Below are 22,867 nucleotides of genomic sequence, written 5' to 3'. Positions count from 1 at the left end.
GATTCCTCTGTGATGTGGCTGTTTCTTAGACCCTTTGTTTCTCTGGATCCAAGGCTGTAGCTGTTGGCAGATACTGTCTGGTGTAGACAGAGCTTTTCTCACTCTCTATCATTTATGTTGCATTTTTCTACATAGCAAGCACAGTTCTAAGTACTTTCGAAATATTTCATTTAACCTTTATGATAACTCTGCATTCATTCCTGAGTCTGTGCCTTCATTCATTCAAGATTTGCCGATGGAAGTTGGAGAAAACAGCAGGAGGAGATACATTTTAACTTCACCTCAGCCAGGGACCCCATTCCTAGCCCAAGGCAGGCTCAGCTGAAGATTGGAAAATAAATCCACTGATTTTCTTCCCCTTCTAACCTGTCAAGGATACTAGGTCATCTCCATTCATCCATCCTTACTCCCTACACAGTGCATCTCATAATATAAAAACTGGGTACGTCGTTTTCCACAAAGAGTCAGATTTCAACAGTTGAAGAAAAATGTATTAAGCACCTCCTGCACACCTGGCACCTGCGTGACCCCATGAGTGTACAACTGAACAAAAAACAGTCCCCTTGCCTAAGCCCAATAGGCGAATTCACTGTCTGAGTTGAGCATTTGCTTCACACACACAGCAGCAAACGGCACTGAATGAGTGTATCTAGTTATGTTCCCAGTGCTGTGCTGGGAGCTGTGAAGGGTACAGAGAAAGTGCACGAGGGCCCACCCCTCAGAGAGCTTCGCCTCTACCCATCTGCACAGCACCTCCACCTCGGTGCCTGCGAGGTATTCAACTTGCTCTATGTGTAATATCTGAAGGCCTCTGTTGCCGGGTAAGGAAAGACCTACGTGGCTCAGAGGGCAGGAGAATGAGGGGGAAAGAAAAGACAGAAATAGGAAGAGGGCCCTGGTTTATAAAACCATCACTGGCACAGTTTCAATATCAGGGTAGACAGCGTGAAGCAGCCATGGTGCTAGAGAGGGCACCAGCCCTGGACCACTTGCCGGCTCTGAAGACGTTTCGCTGTGTTGGGGTAATTTGTGGTGGGGTTTCCATAGCACCTTTGAGGCTGCGACACACAATTTACAGCAAATCAGAAGTAGACATTGACTTCTGAGTTGACCCAAAATATCAAAAGCAGGCATTTACACATTAAGAGTAGGGCAGCGTGGTATACTGATGTATACTGTCAGGTGGGATACAACTATTGCCATTTCATATTTGAAATTAAACAATTTCCTGTTGGTAGTAATTAAATATAACCTACTATTAAAAACAACCAGGCATTTAATAATCATTAGAAAAAACTCGCTGAGAATGTTTATCACGGCTCTTAATTTCTCCACCATTTCCACCCAGAGGCTCAGGGTAACAACAGCAGGGTCACCTCTGTTCTCTGAAACGTCACCCACACTTCAGCAAGTCCTGTCAGTTTCACCTTCCAAGTCTACTCGGTTCAAGCCGCCATCTCTTGATGGGGCTAGACTTGAGACTTCTTACTGGTCTCTCTTATATCTGGGCTGACTCTCCATTTTCCAAACAGCAGCCAGGGTGTTCTTTTAGAAACATAACCCAGGTGATACCACGCCTCTCTGCACAGGACCCTCCCTTCTCCTCCCACTGCTCTGGGAATAAAACCCTGCAAAGACTTCCTTCATCCAGCTCTTGCCTGTCTCTTCAGCATCCCCCTCCTCAATAACTTATTCAATTGATATCTGCTGAGCATCTATGTATCTGGCACTGTTTTAGGAAGAGGAGATACAGTGGTAAACGCAATAGACCGAGCCTGCCCTTTTGCTCTCCAAAAATGCACATTTGCATCATAAACCAAAACTTGCACCCAATTTCAGAGGGTTTACTGACCTCCTGAAGGCTACCCCTTTCAACCTCATGATGAGAACCCTTAGTCTACATATAACAACCACCACGTTTTATGTTCTAGAACGGGGCTTGGAAAACTTTTTCTGTAAAGGGCCAGAGGGTAAATATTTTAGGTTTTGCAGTCCAAATACTGTAGTTTGCCAACCTCTGTTCTAGAAGAAGAGAGACTAGAGACTCTGATTTCACAAATGAGGATTTTAAGTGACTGCAAGATAAATGTGTTCTGATATTGAACTCATATTTTCAGGAAAGAACTAGCTTGGCCCCCAAGCTGCTGACAGTTTTGCAGCTGTTGTTTTATCCAAACATCAGAATGAATTCTCATCTTATGTAATCTGACGGGAAAATCCCTGCAGAGACATGGAAGTGAGAACACCAGCTCAGAATAACAGAGTTAAGATGTCTAGTTTCAATTCTGTCTTTTTACAGACCACTCAGGGCTGGCCTCCAAATGCCTACGCTGTACTGGGTGGCTTGACTTGAATTTGTAGTAATATCAGGTGAAAGAAAGCCCCAAACAATACATATTCAAGATACTGAATTTTCAAGTCCATAATAGGGAAGCTAAAATTAGGGCTTCCCTGGTGGCACAGTGGTTGAGAGTCCGCCTGCCGATGCAGGGGACACGGGTTCGTGCCCCGGTCCAGGAAGATCCCACATGCCGCGGAGCGGCTGGGCCCATGAGCCATGGCCACTGAGCCTGCGCGTCTGCAACGGGAGAGGCCACAGCAGTGAGAGGCCAGCGTACCACAAAAAAAATAAATAAAATAATAAATAAATAAAATTAAACCGTAAGGTAGATAAGGCCAGCTGAACAAACAGATTTTAAAGAAAATTATTTGGGCTTATGTCATATTACAAAGATATCGTGCAGACCTATTTTCTTATGAAATACAGCAAGGTGTGAAACAGCTACATCTTCATCTCTGAAGCAGACTTCTTTGGGTCAGGTGCCAGGACAGGTGAGCAGAGGGGCCAGGTGAGCTGAGCTGACAGGAGTCTGGAGGGGTTATTCATGAAGACAGAAGCTGGGAGGAGGGACCACCCACGCAGGGGTGTCCTGGAATGAGAGGCAGGAGCTAAAACGCGTTGAAATAAATATGAATGAGCACTGATACAGGGCAAATCTAATTCAAAGATAAGAACCAGGCGATGAAGTTGTTTCAGACCCGACCAGACCTCAGAAAGATGAGTGAGCCAGAGTGAAGTGTAGGCAGTGAGACAGACCAGGTGGGCAGCACCTATGGACTTTGGGAACCCAAGAGAGATCAAATGACCTAAAACCCCAAACCCCTGAATGCAGATAGCTGACCGCAGCTTCTGACCCTGCGGAGGAGGGCGCCATCTAGTGGTGGCTGGAGTGAGTTCTCTGAGGCAGCAGGTAGAGGAACCCGACAGCGCGCTCCTAAACCATTATTGAAAAGATGGTGAGTAGCGACAGGTACTTACACTGTTAGTTCTGCCATCAGGCGACATAGGCATTCCTTCCTAAAAATCACTCAGCTACTTAGAATCACACAATAAAACCACAGGGCTTCTGGGAAAAAAGAAGACGGCGTATAGCACTCAAAACCTTCATCAGCGGCACCAGAAAACCTCATAAAAATGGTAGCACCATCTTATACGTGTTAGGTGGTTAAGAAATACATACACACTACAATAAATATTCCTTTACCTTGTAAAAGGCCTGAGGGTTGCTGCCTCGGGAGCTACTGTGAGGTGCTGGATGGAGGGGGTTATTTGGTATCAGGGGAAGTTGTACGCCAGTTGGGGATGGGTGTTGGCTCAAATCACAGGTGGAGCAAGGAGGTCACTGGCAGATTTTTGAGGTCTTTTCCTTCCACATATGTAGCTTGGTTCAGCTGGGTACAGTTTTCTTCATTTAAACTTAAGATATGGCACAGAAGCATATGCAAATTTCATGTTCACTTATATGTTAATGTTGTTCCCTAATATATCAATATTGTTCCTTAATATGTCAATCGTGTTGGAACAGATTCATTATTTCAGAACAAGCATTATGGCAGAACTGACTGAACTCTCATTCAAGGCTAACAGTTCCAATTAAGAGTAGAAAAAAAGGAGGTTCTCTATATGAGTCTACCCTCTGTGCCTGTGTGATAGAGTTTGGAGAACCCACGGGACTGGCTTGGGAATCATCTCTGGGGACTATTGCGGACTCAGGTCCCAAAGGGCTCAGAGACTTGAGTGGTCAGTGTCACCTCCAGCAGCTTCAGCTGGTTCCTGTTTCAACAAGAGACTGAACGGGAGGAGGAAGTTCTCAATCCTGGCGACACATTAACCACTGGGGAGCCTCGAGCCCGCTGAAGCCCAGGCTTCCAATAGACCAGTTAAATGAGACTCCTAGGGGTGGGCCTCAGGGCTCTGTACTCTTAACAAGTATGCAAATTTTGTACACACCCATATTTTAGAATCACTGGTATAAACCAATGATTCTCTAACTTGGCCATACATTGGAATCACTGGGGGACTTTAAAAACCATACAGGTACCTGGGTCCCATCTGAGAGGTGAGGTTGTTCTGGGGTCTGAGGCCGCAGCAGTGAGAGGCCCACGTACCGCAAAATAAATTTTAAAAACTGCTGACTCCACAAATCAGACATAGAACTACCGCAGGACCCTGCAATTCCACTTCTGGGCATATATATACCCCAAAGAACTGAAAGCAGGAACTCAAACAGATATTTGCACACCACGTTCATAGCGGCATTATTCACAATAGCCAACAGGTAAAAACGATCCCAATGCCCACTGACAGATGACGAATGAGATAAAATGTGGTACACATATGACGGAATACTATAAAGTCTTAAAAAGGAAGGAAATCCTGGCACATGCTTCATCATACATGAACCTTAAAGACATTATGCTAAGTGAAATAAGTCCGTCACAAAAGCACATATACTGTGTGATTCCAGAGATGAGGTCCTTAGAGTAGCCACATTCAGAGAGACAGAAAGTGGAATAGAGGTTGCCACGGGCTGGAGGAGGGAGGAGGGAGAGCTACGGTCCTGTAGGTTCAGAATTTCTATTTGGGATGATGAGAACTTTCTGGAGATGGCTGATCGTGAGGGTAACACAGCGATGTGAATGTCCTTAATGCTCACTAAACTGGACACTTAAAATGGTTAAAATGGTGAATTTTATGCCCTGTATATTTTACCACAATCAGAAAATAAAATTAAAGAGAAAAGACCAACACTGCTGCTACCTGAGCCTAACTCCCGGAAATTCAGTTCGGTAGGTCAGGTGGAGCTGGGGAAGTGCATTTTATGGCCCAGGTACTTTTTTTTTTGGCGGTACGCGGGCCTCTCACTGCTGTGGCCTCTCCCGCTGCGGAGCACAGGCTCCGGATGCGCAGGTTCAGCGGCCATGGCTCACGGGTCCCGCCTCTCCGCGGCATGTGGGATCTTCCCGGACCGGGGCACGAACCCGCGTCCCCTGCATCGGCAGGCGGACTCTCAACCACTGCGCCACCAGGGAAGCCCTAGCCCAGGTACTGTGAAGCAAGTGGTCCTCAGGCCATGCTTTGAGAGACGCCGGTCTAAAGGATTCCCTCCAACCCAGAAGCCCCGTGATTCTCTTAGAGGAAGAGGGCTGGTAGGAAATTCAGAGGGCTGTGGAGAACTGGGTGTTGATTATTGAGGCTAACTTGTGTCGAGGGCCCTGAGGGGTAACAGGAAGAGCACAATCAATGCGGGCCTCAATACTCCTGCCAAGCGCTGTTAATTAAGATAATGAGACCAGAGGGAGAAGGGTCGGCAGCCTCTCCTTTGAGTGGAATTCATTTAGCTTTAATCCCAGCCGTCAGCAGAGTGGGTTCCCTTTCTTGACTTAGTTGCCTGCTCAGCAGAGCTGCGGACCTCTCGTTGGGTGAGTTACGGGCCGTGGTGTCTCCATGGGCAATGGGGAAGCCTGCACGCAGGGGCACCTCTGCTCCCTGGGCAACACAGTTAGCCTGCAAATCCCGCTGGCTGGGGCTAGAGCTTCTCCTGGGCTAAGTTAAATGCTTGATCCTTAACAAATAATACTCATAATGGGCTCTTTGACAGGATCCGGGATTCTGAGCTTGGCCGCAAGGCTGGAGAGAGAATGTTTCTCCTGGCAGGTGGTGGCTCACATCTGGCAGGCGGTCGGAGTGCTGGGCATGGAGGACCGCTGTCTGAGCAAAACAGTTCATTCATTTCCAAATGGAGAGCGTTTCTCCAAGGTTCACATAGCAATAAAAATCCTGGAGTGACACCTTATTTTTGATAAAGGAGGCAAGAATACACAAAGGAGAAAAGACAGCCTCTTCAAGAAGTGGTGCTGGGAAAACTGGACAGCTACATGTAAAAGAATGAAATTAGAACACTCCCTAATACCATATACAAAAATAAACACAAAATGGATTAAAGACCTAACCATAAGGCCAGACACTATCAAACTCTTAGAGGAAAACATAGGCAGATACATCACAGCAAGATCCTTTTTGACCCACCTCCTAGAGAAATGGAAATAAAAACAAAAATAAACAAATGGGACCTAATCAAACTTAAAAGCTTTTGCACAACAAAGGAAACCATAAACAAGACCAAAAGACAACCCTCAGAATGGGAGAAAATATTTGCAAATGAAGCAACTGACAAAGGATTAATCTCCAAAATTTACAAGCAGCTCATGCAGCTCAATATCAAAAAACTATCAACCCAATCCAAAAATGGGCAGAAGACCTAAATAGACATTTCTCCAAAGAAGATATACCGAGTGCCAACAAACACATGAAAGAATGCTCAACGTCCTTAATCATTAGAAAAATGCAAATCAAAACTACAATGAGGTATCACCTCACTCCAGTCAGAATGGCCATCATCAAAGAATCTACAAACAATAAATGCTGGAGAAAAGGGAACCCTCTTGCAACCCTCTGTTGGTGGGAATGTAAATTGATACAACCACTATAGAGAACAGTATGGAGGTTCCTTAAAATCTACAAATAGAACTACCATATGACCCAGCAATCCCACTACTGGGCATACACCCTGAGAAAACCATAATTCAAAAAGAGTCATGTACCACAGTGTTCAATGCAGCTCTATTTACAATAGCCAGGACATGGAAGCAACCTAAGTGTCCATTGACAGAGAATGGATAAAGAAGATGTGACACGTATATGCAATGGAATATTACTCAGTCATAAAAAGAAATGAAATTGAGTTATTTGTAGTGAGGTGGGTGGACCTAGAGACTGTCATACAAAGGGAAGTAAGTCAAAAAGAGAAAAATAAATACTGTATGCTAACACATATATATGGAATCTAAAAAAAGAAAAGTGGTTCTGATGAACCTAGGGGCAGGACAGGAATAAAGATGCAGACGTAGAGAATGGACTTGAGGACAAGGGGAGGGGAAGGGTAAGCTGGGATGAAGTGAGAGAGTGGCATTGACATATATACACTACCAAATGTAAAATAGATAGCTAGTGGGAAGCAGCCACACAGCACAGGGAGATCAGCTCTGTGCTTTGTGACCACCTAGAGGGGTGGGATAGGGAGGGTGGGAGCGAGGGAGACACAAGAGGGAGGAGATATGGGGATATATGTATATGTATAGCTGATTCACTTTGTTATAAAGCAGAAACTAACACACCATTGTAAAGCAATTATACTCCAATAAAGGTGGTAAAAAAAAAAAAATCCTGGACTGAGTCCACATGTGAATACGTTCAAGGTCAGCCTCGGAAAAAGGCTCAAGGCCAGTGGACACGGTAACCCTCCCAGGGCAAACGTGTTCTCCAGATGCAGAATACAACCTCCCATAGGGACAAGCCAGCCAACGAGCACTCTTGAAGGCTGCAATGTCACCGGGGCCACGGTCCTTCCAGCCCAGCGTTCCGCCTCTGACAACAGTTCCAATAAAACCCATGGGTGACTGCAGTGCCTCGAACCTCAGAGTTTGCTCCCCAGATACAAGTCCAGCTTCCTCCCCAAACCACCATGACTTTGAGGCTCTTCTGGGTGTCCTCTTTTTCATTCAACACCACCTCTTTTCGTGGTGACCAGCTGCTGTACTGAGAATTTGTGCTTGTCCTAGAGTAACTCTTCCCAGGCTGAGCCTCCCACTCTGTGCTGGTCACTGCTGGATGCTGGGGAGTCCCTGCCTGCAAGTCTCAAGGTTTCTAGAAAGACTCTAGAGCAGGGATGCCCCAAGTGATGTCCCCAGACAAGCAGGATCAGCACCACTTGGGGCCCCACTCCAGTCCTCCTGAAAGAGAAGCTCTGGGGCTGGGGCCTGGCAGGCTGTTTCCTCAAGCGCTCTGGGTGATTCTGATGCGCACTCGCATCTGAGAACCACTGGGTTCAATTCTGGAGGGAGGAAAGAAATATATCCTGATAACTACAGTACCGCAGAGTGGGCATCTTCGCCTACATGCTCGTCCCCACAGAGCTCTGAGCTTCCTCCCTTCTCTCATCCTCCCAGTCTTTGGGAGGTATCATTGTTTCCCCATTTATACACAGGAGAAAACTAAGGCCCAGAGCAGTTAAGTAACTTACTTAAGACCACACAGCTCTGTCCACTCTCTAAGCCTAGTGTCTCTGGTGTGGCTGCACAAGTGGGTCAGTCCAGGGGTACTGCTGTAGCCCACCTCTTGGTCATCATCTGCTGATCTTGTGGTCACTTCCCCTGGGTCACAAAGGGTATGAGCCCTGGCTCCCAGGGGAAGGTGAGCCTCTCAGCCCCTCGCCACTTTCAGCTCTGTGTGAAGGCCCACCCTACCCCTGAGATGGTCCCTTTGAAATGCTGAGTTCTCTCCCACTCTCGCAGCACGACCTTCCTCCTTCCGGGTCTCTTGGGCCCTTCCTTCCACTACGCTGACTCTCTGACGGCCTCGAAACTCCCCTTGAACCTTCCGTGACCTTTAAATGCATCCTCCTCTTTACACCTCCCCATGGTTCTAGACTCCACAGACCTTCTCTTCAAACCCTCTTTAAAACCTCCAGCTCGGACGCCCCCTTGCTCTGCTATCCCATCTGTCTACACCAGCCACCTGCCCTCTGCCTGCCTACGCCTGGTGGCTTTAGCTCTGTCAGGAAAAACCACCTTGGTGCCCACACTAATGTGCAGAATCCAGTCGTGCTGTCACCCTCTCTCCTGCCCCTAAGGAGTGATTCCAAACCTTCACCGGCTTTCCCTCACTCATCCCGCCTGGTCTTGGCCCTCTCAGAAGATGTTGACCTTGCTTCCTACTTCTAGGAGAGAAGGAAGGTCTGGCTCTTTACGTGGCACATGCCGCAGCCATCCAGTGACTCTCTGTGTCTGCCAGCAAAGCCCACAGGAGGGCTTATGGCCCGTCCTGGGGGCAGTGCCCTGCGGAGCCACTGAGGTGAGGTGAGCTCCGGGGTCAAGAGCGTGCGGTGGGACTGACGCAGCTCAGGCTGGTCCGGCCAGAGAGGGCGGCTTCTTCGTGCACATCTGGGTGCGAAAGGCGCTCCATGGCCAGACGTGGCAGTCCGTTCATGCCAAAAAAAAAAAGATAGCGTGCTCCCCACCCACCCTTCTCCTCAGACCCGTCACACGCCCGAGGGGAGACAGTCATCAGCAGCTTCCATGAGCATCGCAGATTCACACAGCAGGGAAAAGCCTGACCTGACGACGGTTCTCCAAAGAGGAAGCAGACGATTAGCGCACTGGGTCTCTGTGCACTGGTGCGACCTCAGGAGAACGGTTTACTGATTTGCTGGTGCCCGGGGGTCTCGTTAGGGTTTGTTTGCATCTCTCCGTGTGCATGACGCTTCGATACAAAGCTTGTCTAGTAAGTCTAGCCCAGCGAGAAACTTCCCTTTCACGTGTCGGGGTGGAAGGGGATATAACAAGAAACTCAGTCAAATGCCTTGCTGAGTTCCCAGGGCTGCTGGAAGCTGGTAGCCCTGTCAGGATGGAAATGAGCTGAGTCTGATACGACTTGCTGTTCCAGAACCTATGCTGACCTGCCGGGGTTCCCGCCACCTTTCCTCAGAGCTGCAGACCCTGGGCCAGATCTCTTCTAGGAATGGGTCCACAGCTGCCGTCAAGCTCCCTGGTTTGTAGTTATTTTGTAAATACCTGTTGAATGAATGAAATTGCCACATCGTGCCTCTGGGTCCTCCTCCCTCTTCAAGGCCCGCAGGGCCAGCTGCCAGGGTGCTGAGGGCTCATCTGCACTCTGTATCCCTCGGATGCTCTTGAGCCGGGGGGCGGGGAAAGCCTGGAGCTCTTCAGAGCAGCCGTAGCTCGCCCGCTCTCTCCCCTCCTACCTGGGGGTGGTTATCTGTACTTATGATCCCATCAGCTTCTGAGAGGGAGCTTGTCCCTTCTTTCTTCTTCCTCACCTGGACATACCTTGAAATATCCTCTTGGGCATCTGTAGCATTTCCTCCAAATTCAGAGCATATGGGGCTATAGCCTTTCTGATCAAACACTGCACCATATTCATCTTTGGTTGTGGATCCTTATTTCCATCTTCGGTACATATGGAACTCTAGCAAGGTGGGTGAAGTCAGGCCAGCTTCCTTAATCCCCCACAGGAAGAAGCCTCAGGTACATCAGTGCAGATGGTGGCTAATTCTGTGAAGCTCATCTCAGGACACCACCACCAGCACTGATTCCCCTCACTTCCAATTGTTTGTGCCGTTCGGCCCCACAGCCCCTGCCTCCTGTCTGGGCTGCTGCAGTGCCCACCCCTCCAGCTGACCGCCCACAGCCAGCCTGACCCCGCCACCTGCATCTCTCGCTCAGCTAAATGAGGGGGTTGTAGAGCGTGGCTCTGACCAGGAACCTTCACTAGCTCCCCCTGCCCGCAATGGCCCAACTCTTCAGGGCATAAAACTCCACTGTGGACTCTAATCTATTCCTGGAATGGCTGATTAGAGAGGTCCCTTAGCGCCTGAACCCTCCCATTGGACAGAGGGGAAACTCCATCCAATCTACCTTCTGGCTTATTTAGTCTTGCCTGGGCTCCAGGGATAACTCACCTTCTCCCAGAGTGAAACTGGATCCCAGTTTCTCTGCTTATGCTGATCCTGGGCTTGGAATGCTTGTTCCCATCTCGTCTGCTTACGCAACTCCAATTCATCCCTCCCAGGCTACCCCAGAAGTCAACTCTTTCGTGAAACGGTTCTCATATTCCTACAGGCACTTTATCTCCCTCCCTTGTTCTGTGGACATTTTCACGGTGGCATTTTCATCGCATCTTGTCTCCTCCAGATTGTCCATCTCCTGAGGGCAAGGACCCAGTTTTGCTCACGCGGTACCCCTGAGGCACACAGCACAACTGAAGTGCCCGGTGATATGTTCCCCATTAACATTGTGAAGGAGAGCGATTTTCATCAGGAGCACTTACCTCCAGTCCTAACAGAAGGGGCTTCTTGTATGTTCTTATCCTAGAGGGTCCCTGATTGTTTAAAGGCTTCAGTTTCTGAGACAATGGGGACCTCCTCGCAGCGATGATGGGAGGATGGTCGTCAATGTTTTTCTGGTGAATTGAGAGAAAGGGCTTTTGTTTTCCTAAGGGAGAACAGGAAAGCTAATTAGGAGGGAGAAACAGAAAATAGTACATAGATGTTTTTCTATGCCACACGGTGATTTTCTCTGTAGGGGTGTTTAAAACTTTAGGTGTGTCTCTGATTAAGTGGAATTTTAATTGAAAAAGATCAAGACCCTTTTGTAAATCGAGGCATATGGAACATCAGAGCTGAAGAGACCTGGAGAAATCTCACGCCCAGCCTCTGGGCCAATTAGTCACGGGGGGGCTTTCTTCCTTGTCCCTCCAGGGAGGGAACTCCATAATCCACTCCATCTTTATCGTCACAGTGGTGGTGAGGAAGCACCTCCCTTGGAACCAGACATCCCTTTCATGACATTTCTGTGGTCATTTAGTTACTGGGGACCCACACACAGGATGAAGACCATCCACTGTCTTCTCCACAAGGAGCAGAGAGCTTGTGGGTTGCTAGGGAAAAAGCTAGGTTTGCCATCAGAGTTTGACATTTCTAAGCAGTATGATTAAGTAAACTGTGGTTGAGCTAGGAGACACTGGATCATTATTGGGTCTCAGATTCAGGATGAGATGAGCCCTGAAAGTTAAGAATGACATATAGTGGGGGCTTCCCTGGTGGCGCAGTGGTTGAGAGTCCGCCTGCTGATGCGGGGGACGCGGGTTCGTGACCCGGTCCGGGAAGATCCCACATGCCGCGGAGAGGCGGGACCCGTGAGCCATGGCCGCTGAGCCTGCGCGTCCGGAGCCTGCGCTCCGCGACGGAACAGGCCACAACAGTGAGAGGCCCGCGTACCGCAAAAAAAAAAAAAAAAAAAAAAAAGAATGACATATCGTGCTTTTCACCATTTTATTGAACTGTGGCTCAGAGGGTAAGTATGTGCCTGTCACATATCCATCACGTTGTGGAGCTAGGATTTGAATCCAGCCGTGAACTTAGTTTTCATTTTGATCTTCAAAAGAAAAAAAAATCAAACTTGTGGACACTGCAGAATAGATACAGAGCCTCCAAGGATGATTTGCATATGACTCACCCAGAGATCTTGCTGAAATGCAGATTCTGATTCAGCGGGTCTGGGGAAAGACCAGAGATTCTGCATTTCTAACAAGCCTCCGGGTAATACTGATGCTGCTGGCTCGGTGATCATGATTTGTGAGGTAGGGACTTAAGAGAGCTGTTATGGGCCTCACTGCTCACTACTCACGTTGCCTCATCTCCCAGGAATAAAGTAGGACCAGGATGTTGCATGATCACTTTTGAGAAGGGGGGCCATACATTCTCCCCCAATTCTTCTTAGTCCTGAAGACTGAAGCATTGGATGGTGCTCGAGGAGGGTTATTTGAGGCTTCTGAGGCAGGGGAGCTGGGCAGGTCACATCGTTTTACTTGGAGCTAAGGAAAAAGAGAGGCTTGGGTACCACTTCTCAGGCTCCAGGACAGGCGCCTCTCCTGGAGACCAGCAGGGGGCGCACAAAGGGCGAAGACCAAGGCAAGAGCCCTCCGAGGGCCTCCGGAAAGTCTGGGCTGAGGGGTGTGGAAGCCACCAGGGGCTCTGGACTGAGCCCCGCTGAGAAGTTCCTATTGCTTGCTTACGTTTAGAGAGCACACAAGTGCTCCTGGCAGGCTGGCACAGGGAGAGGAGATCACGACTGAATTTCAAAACAGGACTGTGATGTCTTTTCTTCCTTGGCATGCACCTTAGAAGGAATTACCCACCCCCTCCCCCAACCCCTTTGAGGCTCTGAATCTGTTGGGCAGTGTACACAATTTTGATTTTTAGGAAAGGTCAAAATGACAGCTAAGTTTGTAGCTGGATTCAAATCCTAGCCCCACAATTTAATAGATGTGTGACCTTGAGGAAGTGCTTAACCTCTCTGAGCGCTAGCTTAATCACCTATACGATCACAACAATAATAGTTTCTACTTCCCTGGGGAAGCATCCACAGAGGCTTTTGAGGACCCTCCAGTTTCCGAATGAACAGTTATTGATGTGTAATCCTCTAATATTTCTTGCTTGCTTAAGTAGACAGACATCATTTATCCAACTGCACCTCACCAGAAATGTATTCCTTTTGGAAACCACTGAAGGGGAACAGTGAGAGAAGGAAACGGAATGATTTCTCAGTATGCCGGGGAGATTTGGTGTTTCTTTTTTCTGCACTCATGGGAAATTATGTAAAAGTTTCCCCTATTGTCTTCAATATCTTCAGGTGGCAGTCCCCCCAAACCAAAACAAAAACAGCACCGTCAAACAGAGGCGTGACAGTCTGAAGAAAGGATGTTGAAAACCCAAATGGTTCAGGTACAAAAATGGCTTCTCTTCTGTCTGCTCATTACAAACTCTTTAGCACACAGTTTTAAAGCATCTGATTGAAAGAAATAATTCCATCCGAGCGGTTATTAAAAACTAACAACTAGCGTGACGCATCTAAAAATCCTTGGGAAAAGATAGCTCACCAAGGAACTGAACATCTCCGTCTTCTGCTTCAGGCAGCACCAATATCCTCAATTAGAAAATTAACATCTGAGACTCCGACAGCCCCCCCGAATGCAACTCAGCTAAACCCCGCGTGTTCAGGGGTAAAGTAAATTGCCTGGAAAGATGGGCAGCTGCGAGGTCAGAAGCCCGAGCAGACGGAGAGCTGGGAAGTCTGATATTGCATCCCCTGAAAGTAATGACACAAAACAATCCGCTAAGAGCGGCAAAAATCATTTGGATTGTGATGTAAATTGGAAGCAGCTGGGGGGAGGCATGGGCAAGAGAAACCTTATTAAACTATGATCCGTTAGACACGGAAAATGGAAATGTGAAGAGAGATTTGAGAACTGTCCTGGGAGGGATCTGCAGTCTGTGCTGGGTTAACAAGAGCATCAAGAGAAACCTCCCAACTGAGCTTAAGGTAGATGGCTAGTGGGAAGCAGCCGCTTAGCACAGGGAGATCAGCTCGGTGCTTTATGACCGCCTGGAGGGGTGGGATAGGGAGGGTGGGAGGGAGGAAGACGCAAGAGGGAAGAGATATGGGAACATATGTATATATATAACTGATTCACTTGTTATAAAGCAGAAACCAACACACCATTGTAAAGCAACTATACCCCAATAAAGATGTTACAAAAAAAAAAGAGAGAAACCTCCCTAGGCTGGTAAAATGCAGTCCGCTCGCTCTTCGGCAGAGGGGGACCCCCCCTGGTGAGAGGTGAGGGAAGGGAGAGGGAGGGAGCAAGGCCAGGAGGAGGGGGTCCTGCATCTCCAGGCCTGCCCGGTGCAGAGGAGGAAAGATGATTTCACTGGCAGTGCCCCAGGGACTGTAAGCAGGGCAGACAGGACTGGGAAACATGCCCCTGCTGGAAACACACATTCCTGCTACATGCCCGGCGTCCAGGGCCCCCAGGGACGTGTGTGGAATGTGGAATTTGCCCTGGGCAGGCTGCCCGGGGTGGCTGTGCGCCATTCTGAATGGGGGAGGGGTCAGCAAGAAACTTGGCTCCTTGGCGCTGTGGGTGGTCCCTTCCAAGATGCATGAGATATGGCAAAAGCTCTGGGCTGGGAGAGGGGAAACCTGGGTTCTAGCCCTCCTTCGGCCATCACCTGGGCATCCTTGACAAGTTTAACTTCCCTTGTCCTGTTTCTGTACGTGTATGATGGCAGGTTTGAACTGGAAGCATTTTCACAGCCTATAAACCCTAAAGTTATCTAATGAGACTTGCTGAGTATCGTGACAGCAATCACAGACCAGGACACAATCACAACCCGCCCCCCACTTTCATCAGATTTGCAAATCTGTTATAGATATTCTTGAAAATATCTATGGAAAATAATAGTATTGATGTACCAATAAAATGGATAAATATACTGGATCCACATATATCCTAGCCTCGAATAGCAACTTTTTCCCACCTAGGAATTTACTCTCAGAGGGAACTGCATCTTTGGCTAGATAATCTTTTGAGAGTAGAAAACTTTTCCCCCTCTTTGTATTTCCACCTTCCGCTGCCCACCTCCACCCTCTAGAAGTCTCCTGAAGTCTCCCCAGGCCAGGTATGTAACAGGACTGATTCCAGTTTGCAGGCTTTCATTTCCCAAACAGGGACTTATGTCCAGGACACAGAGGCTCTCCCAGGAGGTCGTGAGAGGAGTGAAGTTGGTGGGGCAAAACAGTGAGGTCTGGAAAAAACAGGAAAGGAAGAGAGGTCTGGGGGTCCCAGGAGGACAGGACTTTGGCAAGTCCCCAGCGTTTGGCCGTGTGGTCTAGAAGCAGCAGAGACTGCCAGGGAGGCAGGGTCAGGAGCGTGCTCAGTGGTAACCTGAGTGGACCAGACTGGTGCGGGATCCCCCTCAGCCCTGCCCTGAGGTCTCGGCACTGCCTAAGATCCAGAAACTATGACACCGCCCTGGGGTAGTTTCTATTCTCGCCAGCCTGGTGAGACAAAGGGTGCAAATGGATATGAAGTTGATCTCTAGAAAATAAAAGGAGAGGCAGTATTTCTTACACACCTCAGCGTCTTATTGATTCATACTTGCAATCCTTTTGTGTGTTGAGAAAGAAAGTAAAGTTAGCCTTGGGGCTTTCTAGAACCAGTTAAGTCTCGGACCGTGATGAGGCAGAACCTCAGAACACAGAAACTCAGGGCTGAAAGTGGTTTTCAATCTTGCCTTCATTAGGGCCAAGTTCAAATACTGGCTCAGTTGTCCTGTCTACAAAATAGAGTGGTTATGAGGATTAAATGAGATGATACATGTAGCTCGTATTTCTGGGTCCCTTGCAGTGTCTTGCACGTGGTAGATTATTTGTTGACTATTAAATTATTTATTGACTAGTAAATCATTTATTTTTTTGGTTTTGTTTTTGTTTTTTTGCAGTACGCGGGCCTCTCACTGTTGTGGCCTCTCCCGTTGTGGAGCACAGGCTCCGGACGCGCAGGCTCAGCGGCCATGGCTCACGGGCCCACCCTCTCCACGTCATGCGGGACACTCCCGGACCGGGGCACAAACCCGTGTCCCCTGCATTGGCAGGTGGACTCTCAACCACTGTGCCACCAGGGAAGCCCGTAAATCATTTACTGATTATTAAAGCTAGTCTAACCTACAGTGAATAGACAGATAGATAGATAGATTAGGAACTGGTTTGGTGACCTTGGATAAGTCATGCTGTCAGCAGCGCAAGGACTAAGAATCCTGCAGTAGTGTTGGGGCCATAAACATTCATCTAGAGCAAAGCGTGAGCTGCTCATCTTGAATTAGTATGGTGGTTTAAGCACATGGACCCTGAAGCCAGACACATCCAGTTGGAACCCTGGCTCTCCATTCACTGCTGTGTCATTGGGTGCGCTCCCTGGGCCTCAGTTTTGTCGTTGGAAAAATGAGAATAATAACAACACCCACCTCACAGGGACTCAGAACAGTGTCTGGCTCAGCGTAAATGCTGTTTTTGCGTTTGCTGTTATTGCTGGTGTCATGCATTTGTGCACAGTCAAGGAGAAAACATCCGGCCCCCACCGTTATGAAGCAAAGTCATGTTTGGGGCACTTGAGACGAGTTTACCGCATGCCAGGGAGGTGAGAACCAGCTGTTTCCAGGTTGCAATATCCTCTTGTTGGGTTCCGCAATACCATGACTTTGGAGATTACCCCAAATGAGAGTTCTCTGGGACAACTGTGGGGAACGGAGGGAAGGTTCAACGAAATACAATCAATGTGAAGAGGGGAATTTATCCATTTTCCTTACCATAAATGGGCTCCTTCCCTCCTGCATTCAACTGTGGTTGTATCTCTTACAAAACAAACAAAACTATCTTCTCTTGCCGTGACTACTCCTCCTGCCCTGCTGAGAGAAAATCTATCCTTTTGTGGTCAAATTCCTCAGACGTGAGGTCTGAAGACTCCACCCAATGATCCTACTGCCCAACAACCTAGCCTCTTCTGACCCCATGAGACCTGGCTTTCTTGTGCGAGCACCCCTCTCAAAGTTGGCCTCCTCATCTATTCTTGCCTGAATCTCTCTGTTCTTCTTTTTGGCACACACAGCTTTGGCCACCCATCTCTTCTTAAACTATCTCCTCCCTTGGCTTCCTTGATTTTCTTCTCTCTTTCTGTCATTCTCTTTTCCACTAGTTCCTCTCTCCCACACCCTGCCCCTAGAATGTAGGTTTTCCCCTAGACCTTGTGCTCAGCTTAGCTTCTTCTGGCAGTGATCACATTTGCTTTCACATGCTGGGCAATCCCCACTACACTCCCACCATCTCCCCCTAACCCTGACCTGAACTGTATTCAAAGTGCGGATTAAAGGACATCCCCACTTGGGTGTCCTGCAATAACTTCAGATGCAATAATGCCCCAAAGTGACTTAACAATATTTTGGTCTTTGAAAATCCTCCAGAAAACAGAAATATTTTTGCACGGCGCTCAGAAGGATGTGAATGGACCTCTCCCTGGGCCAGGGACCCAACTCTCGTGTGAATCAATTTCCCCCTGCCTCACAGGTTATGAGCCAACCTTCTCCTTTATTCTATATTACTCATCACCAAATCTTACTTGTTTTCCTTTCAGGTGACCCTAGTGTTATCTTTTCTTTTACATTTTCATCACCCAGGTTCAGACTTCTATCCAATGTACGTTTATTGGGCACTCTCTCCCAGGAAGGCTGTAAGCTGATAGGGCTGCATCAAGGATAGACCCAGTCCCAGAGATCAGGGCGCTAATAGTCAGGACTGGGGCGGGGTGGGGTGCAGCCACAAGAGGGAGTGACGCTGTGAGAGGGTGTGCTGGCAGGGTAGTGGGGCACAAAGGAGGACGTGCAAACCCAGCCTGAGGGACCTCTACTGCCAGGGGATATAGACACTGATCACTGAGTCCTGTGCATGGGGAAGCGTAAGCTTGGGACAGCAGTGGGCGTTCCCGGCAGAGGCTGTCAAACAACACCGTCAAGGGAGAGGGGGAGCCCAGGCATGGGAGTCCGCTGTGGGTTCAAGGTGGGAGCTGGCGGGAGGTGAGGCTGGAGAAGATACCCTGGGGCTGGATCAAGAAGGACCTCGAAGTCTGTTCTGAGGCCCCTGCTAAGTGCTTTGAGTACTGCCACCACATTAAATGCCAATTCCTCCACCAAACTTACCCAATCTTTAAATTCCCAATAATAGTGCTTAACCCACAAGTAGGTGAGGTGCTTCACAGTGCCCAAATCTGGCTGAATTTCAATCAAGAATCATTTACCAAATGCTGCCTGCTATGTGCCAGACACCAACGCTGGCTCAGAGGACCGCAAGATGAGTGAGACACAGCCCCGCCTCTGTAGGTGGGGCAAAGACCCTTCAACCCAACTGGGCAGCACAGGGTGCACGCGCTTCAGGAGAGGTGCAGGCAAGGAGCAGCGGAGGGCAAAGGAGGAATGCCCCCAACTCTGCCTGAAGGCTGGGGGAGGGGCCAGCCACGAAGTCTTCCTTGGAGAAGGTGCTATTTGAGGTGCTTTCTAAAAAACAGAGGATTCCCGGGACTTCCCTTGTGGCCCAGTGGTTAAGACTCCGCGCTTCTAATGCGGAGGACACGGGTTTGATCCCTGGTCGGGGAGCTAAGATCCCACATGCCACATGGCCAAAAACCCCCAAAAAAACAAGAACAAAAAAAAAACAAACTCAGAGGATTCCCCAACAGAGAGAATTCTGGGCACAGGAGAGCAAGTGTACGGAGAGAGAGGCATGCAGAAGAGGCCTAGTCAGAGCGCCATGGGCAGTCACTGTGGCATCATGGGCCAGGGGTGGACTGACAGTGGCAGGAGGCGGGGCTGGGAAGGAAGGCAGGGAATTTGGACTGCATGGGGGAGGGGCAGCGAGCGCCTTTGCTTCCTCTGAGCCTCATATTATCCTTGGGCTTTCTGCCCTCTGCCTTGCCTGGTGCCTGACTGTTGTTTCTATAACAAATGCAGCTGAAGACCAAGTAGCTCCCGAAGCCCTCGCTGCCTTTTCCAGCCCACATGGGCTGTCTTCTTTGAACCAGCAGAAGACGCCACCTAATTTCACTTACTTGCTCTCTAATTGTTACGCAGGTGCTGGTTTTCTCTCCTCCCCTGAACCTGGAAGCTTCTGAAGGGCAGGAACAATGCCTCAAACCTGAGTTGGTCCCATAAAGCCGAGCACACTGTGGGTCGTGGCCCCCAAATGGGGGAGGGCGCTGCAAAGCCAGTGCTGGGAGTTCCTGAAGCGTGAGACCTGACTGAAGATCTGAATCTGCTTTCTGCGTTCTTCTCCACGAAACAAAAAGGGAAGCAAACACATGTGGATTCGGGAACTGTACATTCCAGTGTTTTCTTGCCCTCCGAGTCTATGAGCATGAATAGACAACAGGCCTATTTCGGTTTCAACACTCAGCAACACCAAACTTCCAGATACAGAGAAATCAACAAAGGAGGCTCTGGGACACAACTTCCTCAGAAGTCTTGCCTCCCCAGAAAGAGACCCAAAAAGCTGGCAGGGATGGCTCCACATTCAGACAACAGAATCTAAAGGCTTCTTGCTCTGCTCAGAGCTATAATACCCAAGGGGATGATCCTGAGATGTCATTTAGGATGGAAGTACCGGTCGGGTCGATATGCATGGTGTGGGCATAGGGGTTGTTAAAATACGCTGGGCAGTTAGCTTTGGCCTGGGCCCCTCCTCTGGGAACCCCCTGGAATGTCTCCACAATCCGGCAGCTCAGAGCCCCACGGACCTTCTCCCAGGGCCCTGTCCCAGGGTTCCCTTTCAGACTGGCTGTGCCCGGCACAATGGGAAGTTGCTGGCCACTGTCTTCTGTCCACAAGAACAAGGGTGAAGTGAGTCAGGGGGTCCAGGAGATTTGGACAGATTTGTCAATGCTCAGCCTGGCTGAGTAAATGCAGGGAAAAGTGATCGAACAACAGACATTTGGCAGAGGCCTGGCTGCTGCCCAGGGCAGCTCTCCAGCATCAGTGTGTAATCGCAATCGCCCTCTTCCAGGCACCCAGCAAGAGGACACATCCCAGATGCACCTGACAGCCAAACGGCATGGTATTGACTGGGTCACTGCTCCACAAGAGTGCCTATCTGAAGGACACTGGGGTTAGTTGCTTGTTTGTGGGTCCCGGTGCTGGATAGGTGTTCCAAACACTAAGTGACTACATAGCTAACCCACTGCAAGGGAAAGCCTCTGCCACCAATTCCCACCCAATGCGGCCTCAGCAGACTTCCTGGGATAGCACCCCTCACCCCCAAGACAATCAACCAACCCCCTTCCTTACCCCTTAAAAAATGTCGTTCCAACTGTGGTTTTCCAGGACCATTGCCACTATGCTCTTATTTTCATAGGCAGATTTTTTTGTTTTAAACATAAAAGTCAACAATATTTACCTTGGAGTCTCTACCTGGTGTTATGAGGGCGGAGAGGCGGAGGTTCAAGGCCTTTTGTTGAGCGGCTCAGTAACTGTCTGGGATTTCCATGGCTCTGCTGAGGGTGGCTGTCTCCCTTTTCCAGGGAAGATAGTGAAGCCACCTGCCCCTTCCCAGGGTGGAAACGAAAGTGAAGATGAGAAAGTCTGATAGCGCTGTTCCACGGTGGAGATGCAAGTCATTTATTCACAGCCAAGGTTTCCCGAGCCCCGCCGGCAAGGTATCTACGTGCTCCCCCTCTGCCCCCGCCCCCCGGGGCCCCGAGGAGCGAAGAGCGCGGTCCTAGGAATGGGTCCAGGGAATGGGCGCTCGGGGCGCCGGAGGAGAGCTGGAAACAGCCCAGGACTCCCCTGGAGGGGAACAGGCGCCCGATGGCTACCAGTGGCCCGGTCCCCGCCCCCCATGGGGACTCCGGGTCCCCGCCCCGCCCCTCCACTCCTGCGCGGCAGGGCGCTCACCTCCGGGGAAGTCTCCCGGCGCCGCGCGCCACGTCCCGTTCCTCCCAGTCGCAGAAGCGGCGCCCCAGGCAGGCCTCCAGAAGACGCCGCCGGCCCCGCCCCTGGACAGGCCCCGCCCTCGTCCCAGCCCGCAGGCCAGGTAACCTCTGCGTTCTCTCTGGCAAGTGGACCTCCTACTCCAGCCCTGAGGCTCCTCGGATGCACCCCGGAGACCCTGCGGCTGCGGGGACCGTCGCAAGTGTCCGTTTGACGAGGAATAACATAAGGGACCCATGGATTTGGGAGTCGGGAGGGAGGGACGCGGGTGCTGGGTGCGTGGGGCGCCCTGGATCCCAGGGGGAGGGGCCGCCTATAAGGGCTGCGGGCGTCCGGGTCCGGGACAGGGGGACCGAGCTGCAACCTTTGTAGACTCCCGAAATGTCCCTCGAGATCATCCAGGCCAGCATTCCGTTCCCTTCCTCTTTCCATTGTACAGAGGAGGAAGCCCAGGCCCGAGGACCTGGAGTAGTGGTCCAAAGGCACAGCCAGAAGCTGGCGAAAGAGGAACTCGACCCCATGCTCTCGTGACTCTCAGCGCAGTGCTCCTAACACTACGCCAAACCGCAAGCTAAAAGCGGAGCATTCTGATACGTTCCAGTCAGCGAGGGCCAGCTGGGAGCTGGCGCGATTTGAGGAAGGAAGCCCCGGGTTCTCCAGGAGAAGACAGACCCTTTCTGTCCTGCCTTCTCCTTTCTTTATTTCCCAACTCCTCCACTACTACAGTTTGCAGGTAAAGGGACCTGTCAAAAGTAAAAAACCGGCTCCCCAGAGGCCTGTGCAACCAAAGGGTTAAAGAGAGGTGACCGTCAGAAAGTGGCGGAGTGGCTCGCTGGGGTGAAACCCAGTTCGGGGACAGATACGGCACTGTCCTGAGTAGGACTAAGGTGGGGGAAGCGTGAGGGCAGGCGCACAGACTGCTCGGGTGGGTGAGACCCTCAACCCCGCTAACAGTGGGAGCTCGGGTGTAATCACAGGACGGCTGACTCTCCCACCCGCTGGCCGGTGGAACTGGGTGATAGGATGGGCAGGGCGGGAAAGATCCGTGTAAAATGTGGGACTTAATTACAGCGCAAGGATTTCATCACAGAGTTTTTACGGCTTCCCTCCTTGGCTGGCAGCCTGAAGTGTGAGCGACAAATTGCCTCAAGTAGGTCTGAAGGGCCGCATGCAGAGGGGTAGAGCCGCCTTCCCGCTCAACACTAACCCCACTGTCGGGGGGCTGCGGAGATGGAGGGGTGCTCACACACTGGCTGCCAGGAGTGGAGGGGGGTGGTCTGCAAGGGCACGCAGGGAGTGCCGAGATCTGGGAGCCCCGGCGGCCAAAACCTGACCGGAAACAGCGTCTTGCTGCGGCAGGCCCAGGCTTCCCTTTTTTGTCTTGTGGTATCAGGGGCACCGCATGGGAGATCTTGGTTCATGGCACGTTTACCCTGCTTTGTCCTGCTGGAACTGAAAGGCCAGCAGGGGCCTTGCAACCCGCAGTAGCAAGAGTGCTGGGAATAGGTAGGGGAGGAAGGAACATCCCGTTCTGGAAGGCCTCCCCAGGGACCACCAAAGCCCTCTCCCCAGGCCAGGCA

General features: G+C 50.1%; 1 protein-coding gene across 5 annotated transcripts in view; it reads right to left on the bottom strand.

The window, feature by feature from the left end:
• TLR5 (toll like receptor 5) overlaps window positions 1–21,343 on the bottom strand; it is a 31,891-nt gene extending 10,548 nt beyond the window's left edge. The window contains exons 1-4 of one of the 5 annotated variants that reach the window (XM_012533577.3): window positions 21,252–21,343; window positions 20,755–20,902; window positions 16,785–17,054; window positions 11,249–11,412 (exon numbers count right to left, since the gene is read on the bottom strand). The gene's annotated coding sequence lies outside the window, so the exon portion shown is untranslated. Of the gene's footprint in view, window positions 1–10,248; window positions 10,369–11,248; window positions 11,413–16,784; window positions 17,055–20,754; window positions 21,120–21,251 lie in introns of those variants that run through there. The other 4 variants (XM_012533579.3, XM_049705664.1, XM_049705646.1 and 1 more) reach the window with 4 other exon arrangements.
• Window positions 21,344–22,867: the final 1,524 nt, after the last annotated feature.

Source organism: Orcinus orca, chromosome 1 (assembly GCF_937001465.1).
Source record: "Orcinus orca chromosome 1, mOrcOrc1.1, whole genome shotgun sequence".
Taxonomy (NCBI): domain Eukaryota; kingdom Metazoa; phylum Chordata; class Mammalia; order Artiodactyla; family Delphinidae; genus Orcinus; species Orcinus orca.
This window is presented reverse-complemented; position numbering and strand designations above follow the sequence as displayed.